The sequence below is a fragment of the Hemitrygon akajei genome, chromosome 3 (genome assembly GCF_048418815.1).
Source record: "Hemitrygon akajei chromosome 3, sHemAka1.3, whole genome shotgun sequence".
Classification (NCBI taxonomy): domain Eukaryota; kingdom Metazoa; phylum Chordata; class Chondrichthyes; order Myliobatiformes; family Dasyatidae; genus Hemitrygon; species Hemitrygon akajei.
Genome location: NC_133126.1, coordinates 41,668,156 through 41,675,558, shown reverse-complemented (window position 1 = coordinate 41,675,558; position 7,403 = coordinate 41,668,156). Strand labels below are relative to the sequence as shown.

Genomic DNA, 7,403 nt, shown 5'->3' with positions numbered 1-7,403 from the left:
AGAGCTGGAATAACACTCCATTTCATTCCAGTGACTGGCTTGTCCCCTAATCAGTTGAATATCTATTGCAGCCTCCAGAGATTGATAGTGAACCTCAGGAAGGGGAAGTCGAGAGAACACACACCAGTCCTCATCTAACACTAAGAACCCTCACCATCCGAGACGTCATCCCATTATGACCATCAAGAAGAAGGTACAGGAGCTTGAAGGCCCATACTGATTAACTCAGAAACTGTTTCTTGCCTCTGCATTTCCGAATGGACCATGAACCCTATCTCATTATTCCTGTTTTGGGGGGGGGGGCACTATTTATTTATTTCTGTCATTTATAGCAATTTTTTGTCTTTGCAGTATACTGCTGAAACAAAACAACAAATGTCATGTTTTACAAGTCGGTGATAATAAAACTAATTCTAATTCTGGATGTAATAACCAATTTGATACTTGTTAAGAGTTTCTTTTATTAAGCATCTATTAGTAGCTCTTAGAATACAACATTTAACCGACAGAATTATTGTATGTTTTTCCTATACGGTCAACGTACATTTATTATCAAAGTGCGTATACAAAATACAACTCTGAGATTTGTCCTATCACAAGCAGTCATAATTTTTAAAAAATAACATGGGTTGATTAATGGGCCACACCTTCAGGAAAATGTGTTTTACAAACATCAACTTACTATATGTGAAATAGGGACTTGTTCAAAACAACTTTTAAAAATTGATGACATTCACATCACTTGAGTTGCAGAGAGCTGGAATGCTACAAATTGAAGAAAGAAAACAAGTTAATTTCTCAAGCAAGGTTAACCCTAGAAATATATGTTGTCTGTTTTATCCACAGTCTGACTGCTTACAGACTATCCTTTGAGTTGGAACAACATCTCCAAGCAAGTTCAGAAATTCAAGATTGTTTAATGTAATTTCCAGTACACAAGTGTAAAAGAGAATGAAATAATTCTTAATCCAAAACTGCTACAGCACAAAAAACACAATTAAATATAAATACATAACTTGTATACGTAGATTGTTTGTCTATAAAGTTTTGCTAGACACAGGAGTGTATACAAGGTGATAAAGTTGTAGTGGTGGGAGGTGTGGAGGGTGGGTTAGTGGATGGAGGTGTTAATCAGCCTTACTGATTGGAGAAAGTAACTGCTTTTGGGTCTGGTGGTCCTGGTATGGACTTCATCGCTGATGGGGGGGTAGGAACAGTCCATGAGCAGGGTGGGTCAGTGGGATCCTTTAAAATGTTACTGGCCCTATTCTGGCGCCTTTCTGTATACATGTCCTTGATGGTGGGTAAACTAGTGCCGTTGATGCGTTGGGCAGTTTTGTCTACCTTCTCCACCATGACAACCCTTCAGTGAAAATTAATAGTGTGTAATGAATTCACTGAATAAAGGGGACAGTAACAAAGATTCAGAATCAAGTTTAATATCACCAGCATATGTCATGAAATTTGTTAACTTAGCAGCAGCAGTACAATGCAATATATGATAAAATATAGACAAATTTAAAAATGAATTACAGCAAGTATATATTAAATAGTTGAATTAAATATAGTAGTGCAAAACCAGAAATAATTTTTTTAAAGTGAGATAGTGTTCATGGGTTCAATCTCCATTTTTAAAAAATCAGAAGGCAGAGGGGAAGAAGCTGTTCCTGAATTGCTGGGTGTGTGACTTCAGGCTTCCTGATGGTAACAATGAGAAGAGGGCATGCCCTGGGTAAAGGGGGTCCCTAGTAATAGACAACGCCTCTCTGAGGCACCATTCTTTGAAGATGCCTTGGATACTACAGAGGTTAGTACCCATGATGGAGCTGACTAATTTTACAAGAGAGGGTTTGCATAAATCAATTGTCAAAAGCATGGTTCTTTTAATTATGAAAAGAGAAGTTAGAAAAGGAAAGCAGACTAGGAACAATTTTGTAGAGAAACTATAAGCAGGTCTAATCAACCTGTAGAGATGGGGGTGGGGGAGGCACAGCAGCTCTGTGGTGAGCTGTTTTCATAAACAAGTTTAGAACTATTTACACATAAATTGGATTTCCAGTTAATTAATAGTTGAAAGCCAGGCAAGATTACAAGTCAGTACAAAGTTTGCACCAAAGCATGTTAATTCACTATAATTTGTCACACATCATATAATCATACAATTCTTCTGATTTTTTAAATAATCTGTTATTATATTAGTAGCATTGTTACACAGATTCATCAATTTTATGGGGTTCTGCATTGTGCTGCCCTGGAATCTTGGTTAGCTTTTCCCCTCCCAGTCTGGGTCAGGGCCAGGCACAGAAGTCATATCAGGAATGATAACCTACAGGTTCAGCTTTACCCCAATCAAATGGCTAGTTAAATTCAGCAATAATATGTGCTGCCCCAGTTCAGTCCAGTGGAGCCACCATTATATCCAACAAGTCTGGACCATATTGTAGAATCCTTCCTTTGATAATGTCTCACTCATTAACATTTTAAAGAATGCTGATAAAGAAACACATTTCAATTTAAGGAGAAATTGTGAATCTATCCAAGATTTTAAACCATTTATAGAGTTAGTTAAATCGCACAAAGTGAAAAAGGAAGACGAACTGTTACTGTAGCATCAGAATAGTCCAAACAATCCGCCGTCTGTCCACTGAATGAAGTTGCTTCGTCAAGAACACCAACTTTTTGTCAATTATTTTCACCTCCGGGAACGTCCACTGGTTTTTACCAGAACGTTCTTCTGGTAAAAAATAAATAAATGTATAAGTTCTATATCAACGATGTACGATGCACAACACTCGAAGCATTTTGGATTAATTTAAGATACTGAGCGCTTACCCATCTATTTTCCTAGAAAGCAAAGTAAATGCAAATACTTCTCATATTCGGTAAGCTTTGCATTTCCTTTTATCCAAGCACGCTGATTTTACTGCTTTGTTGGAAATTTGTACAGTACCTTCGAAACATGTCAGCCTAAATATATATACTAAACTCACCAATTCAGAATTCACCGGAACAGGTTTCCCGGGAGTTCGGGTTTCCGTTAGGTTAAGCGTTTCGAGTTCCAGTCCGTGGTGGAGGAACAGTCAAGTATCTCGGCAGATACAGAGATTTCGAATGGAATTTTCTTGGAAACGCACCCTAATAAGGAAACGTACTCTAAAATTGTATTCGGAGTCAGATGGACTTCTGAGAAATAACCCGGATGAAGTGCAAATGGTAGCGGTAATGGCACGTTTAGTTAAATTAGTACTTTTTTGTTTTATTTACTTCAGGAAGGAGAGTTCAAAATGGTGTAATTGAGTGACAATTTTAGGATACATGAGCTAAAACTGAGTCTGGGGAAAAAGTTTTGTCATGATCTTTCGTTCGTTGTGTATTTGTTTTAACAGTTCGTAAGAATTTCAAATTTTAAAGTATTGTGTTCTTTGGGAGTAGATTCTCAAATACTGTATTTGGAATTTACCTCAATACTGGTCTGAAATACAGCTGTTCAGTTCTTTAAGTACATACCAGTGATTTAGAAAAGAGAGAGAGAGTGTGTGGGTGTGTTTCGGACCTTATAATTGAAATGATTTTCTTCGGTTTAGTCAGGATTGTAGCGGTTAAAACCAGCTCCACTCTTTTTCTTTGAGCAATAAATACCACATTCATCACGATTCAACTTGAATTGCAGCAACGCTGTCCCCAAAGGAACTCCATTCTGTGGCAGCGGTTCAACACTGGGCGGTCTGTCAACGCGCCGAATATCAAAACAAGAAAATGCGATTTTGTTAACTCCGTGGCAAAGCTGGGGAGATGTGATTCAGCATGCAACGTAGTTTCATTGTATCTGAATGCCCAGTCTTTAAAAGAATGTCATGAACTATGTTTCCATCTGAATATAATCACAGATGTTATGGTATAAATTTCCCCTTTTTCACTTAATAATTGTGACAAAGAAGGTTGCCATTTTAATAAAGGTGTATTATTATTTTAATCAGTACAGCCTAGATGGAAGTCAAATACTTTATGATCATAATTCAGAAAATAATTGAAAATTATCTTGTTTATTTCAACTATAGATTTCACTTCCAACAATATCTCTACTACTGTTAAACTTTAGACTTGTTCAGTATATTGCAACTCCTGAGACTAGGAAAACAGAGAAGTGGTCGTGGGAGGCAGAAGAGTAGCTATGGGATTGCTTCGAGTTGGTAGACTCAGCCACGTTCAAGGACGCAGAGGATCTGAATGAATACACCACTGTTGTCACAGACATTATTAAAACAGTTGTAGCCAAGTGTGTCCCTACGAAATCAATCAGTCTTCCTTAACCAAAAGCCTTGTATGAACCATGGGATCCACAATCAGTGGCGTTCAGGTCTGGCAACCAAGTAAAATACGAGGTCCAGGTACGATCTCCAGAAAACCACCTCACGAGCAAAGTGGCAATTTCAGACCAAACTTGAATCACTGAAAGATGCTCGACAACTGTGGCAGTGCTTGAATGCTACTCCCACTTACAAAGTGAAACCAGCAGACATAGGAGACAACAAGGCTTTGCACCCACATGAGCTCAGTGTCTCTTACGCTCGCTTTGACTGTCAACACATGGAGGAACCTTCACGAACTCCCACAGCTCCGACGGTTCTGTGATTTCAGGCTCTGCGGCCAAAGTGTGAGCATCCTTCAAGAGGCTGAAACCATGGAAAGTATCCGGCCCAGATGGGGTACCTAGCCTAAAGAATGCGCTGATGAACTGGCTGGAGTGTTCACCGACATCTTTAACCATTCACTTCAGCAGTTTGAGGTTCCCACCTGCTTCAAGCCAGCTTCAACTATACTGGTGCATAAGAAGAACATGGTAACCTGCCTTAGTGACTATCGTCCAGTAGCACCTACATCCGCTGTGATAAAGTGTTTTGAGAGGTTGGTGATGAAGCACATCATCTCCTGGAGGACTTGGATCTGTTCTAATCCGCCTATGGGCACAACCAGTCCACAGCCGTTGTCATTTCATTGGCTCTTCACTCAAACCTGGAATAAATGGGCAGCAAACATGCATACACCAGAATGCTCTTAATACATCAGCTTTCAATTCCATCACCTTCTCAAAACTATCGATTTCCTCACCTGCAGACCCCAGTCGGTTCAGTTTAGCAACATCTCCTCCACAGTCGCCATCAGCACAGGTGCATCACAAAACTGTGTGCTTCGCCCCCTGCTCTTCCCTCGTTTTACTTATGACTGTGAGGCTAAGCACAGCTCCAATGGCATATTTAAGTTTACTGATGAGACCACTGTCATTGGCTGAATTAAAGGTGGTGAGGAATCAGCATATAGGAGGGAGATTGAAAATCTGGCTGAGTGGTAGCTCAACAGCAACCTCTCACTCAATATCAGCAGGACCAAGGAGATGGTTATTGACTTCAAGAGGAGGAAATCGGAGGCCCATGAGCCAGGCCTCATGGGGGAATCAGAGGTGGCGAGTGTCAGTAACTTTAAATTCTTCAGTGTTATCATTTCTGAAGATCAGTCCTGTGTCCAGCATATACCTACAATTACAAAGAAAGCAAGGCAGCACTTCTAATTCCTTAGATGTTTATGAAGATTTGACATGACTTTAATATGCATGTGTGGTGGAGTGTATATTAACTGGTTGCATTACAGCCTGGTATGGATACACCAATGGCCTGGAATGGAAAATCCTACAAAAAGTAGTGGATATGGCCCAGTCTACCATGGGTAAAGCCCTCCCCACCATTGAGCACATCTACATGGAGCACCTCTGACCTTTCTGGAAATGATGCCTGAAATCCTTTATGTCTCCCTGAGGAGAGAGATGGGTCCTTGGTTTAACAACTCCCAGAGCACAGTAGCAAGCCAGTAGAGAAGCTGCCTCACAGATCTAGCAACCTGGGTTCAGTGCTGACCCTGGGTTACATTTGTGTGGACTGCTCTGTACTGAGTAGGTTTCATTTGGAGGCTCTGGTTTCCTCCCACACCCTGAGGATAATTGGCCACGATGAATTGCCTCGAGTGATAGAATCTGAAGGGTGGTGAGATAATGTGGGGAGAAGAACTTGAAATTGGTATTGGATTAGTGTAAATGGGTACTTGGTGTGCCATAGGACCTGCTTCTGTGCTGTAAGCGCAATGAGGTGTTCGAAGTTGAAAATTCAAAAGTTCATTAAAGTACATGTATGTCACCATACACAACCCTGAGATTCATTTTCATGCGAGCTTTCACAATAAGTACAAGAACCAGAATAGAATCAATGAAAGACCATGTCCAATACTACAAACAACCCATGTATAAAAGACAACACTGTGAAAATACAAAAAGAAAGAAAAAAAAGTAATCATAATAATTGATAAATATATAAGCAATATATATCAAGACACAAAGCTAAGTCCATAGGTTGTGGAAACAGTGGGGAAAGTGAAGTTAGACCCTCTGGTTCAAGAGCCTGATGGTTGAGGAGTAACAACTTCCTGAACCTGACAGTGTGATTCCTGCAGCATCTTTGGAAAGATGGCAGCCCTTGTGTTCCAGTACCATTAGTAAAATGAGTAGATCATTAGTAAAATGAGTAGATCATTAAACTATTTCCAAGAGTGAATTCTTCTGTTAAGCTTTTATAGGTTACTTTTTAACTATGTTAGTATACAATTAGTAGGGGTATCTTTGATTTAAAGTTTTAAAAAATCATTTATCCAATAGATAAATTGATCTTTCTTTGAATTATTATTTTGTAAACTGATAATTGAAATAATTAATATGGATTATGTTGAAGAATTCTGTATATTTTGATTTCAGTACATCCAAGTAAATGTGAATAAATGGGAAGTTCTATTTAAATATTTATCTAGAAGTTTTAATAAGGAGAAAACATAGATTGAGTATACCTGGGTTTCCAAGGATATTTGATCATTACTAAACTAAGAAAAAATATATATACATACACACATACAGATACATAAATATATACTGTGTGTGTGTCTTTATATATTACATACAGTTCATTGCGACACATTGGGCCCAGCACATTTTGGCCCAATTAGGTGGCTACCCCAATTAGCTGAAGTTTCATGGAATTAGTTAAAAGCATATAAAAAAAAGAAAAACTACCATTTCACTGAGCAACAAGTTATGTTTTTAATGAACTACAGAACAAATGAGTGTCCATTGGGGCCGAAGGTGATTGAGCCAATACTACTACAGTACTATAACACTAATAGTTATCAACAGAGTGATTCATCCAGTGTACACTGCTGGATTCTTTTGATTGATTGTAAATGGACAAAGTCAGCACAGACACCTAGTGCAAATAATGGACAGTCTTCATACAATGCTTTCAATGATTGCATCCCCCAAATTTTCATTTTTAGCATCACATTCAAGATGATCATTGCTACTTTCAAAT

At 38.8% G+C, this 7,403-nt stretch overlaps 1 long non-coding RNA gene across 1 annotated transcript; it reads right to left on the bottom strand.

Moving 5' to 3' along the window:
• Positions 1–897: 897 nt before the first annotated feature.
• Positions 898–3,156, bottom strand: LOC140724899 (uncharacterized). The gene is made up of 2 exons (XR_012098215.1): positions 2,991–3,156; positions 898–2,734 (listed from the first exon to the last, which is right to left on the bottom strand). It is a non-coding gene; the product is annotated as an uncharacterized lncRNA (long non-coding RNA).
• Positions 3,157–7,403: the final 4,247 nt, after the last annotated feature.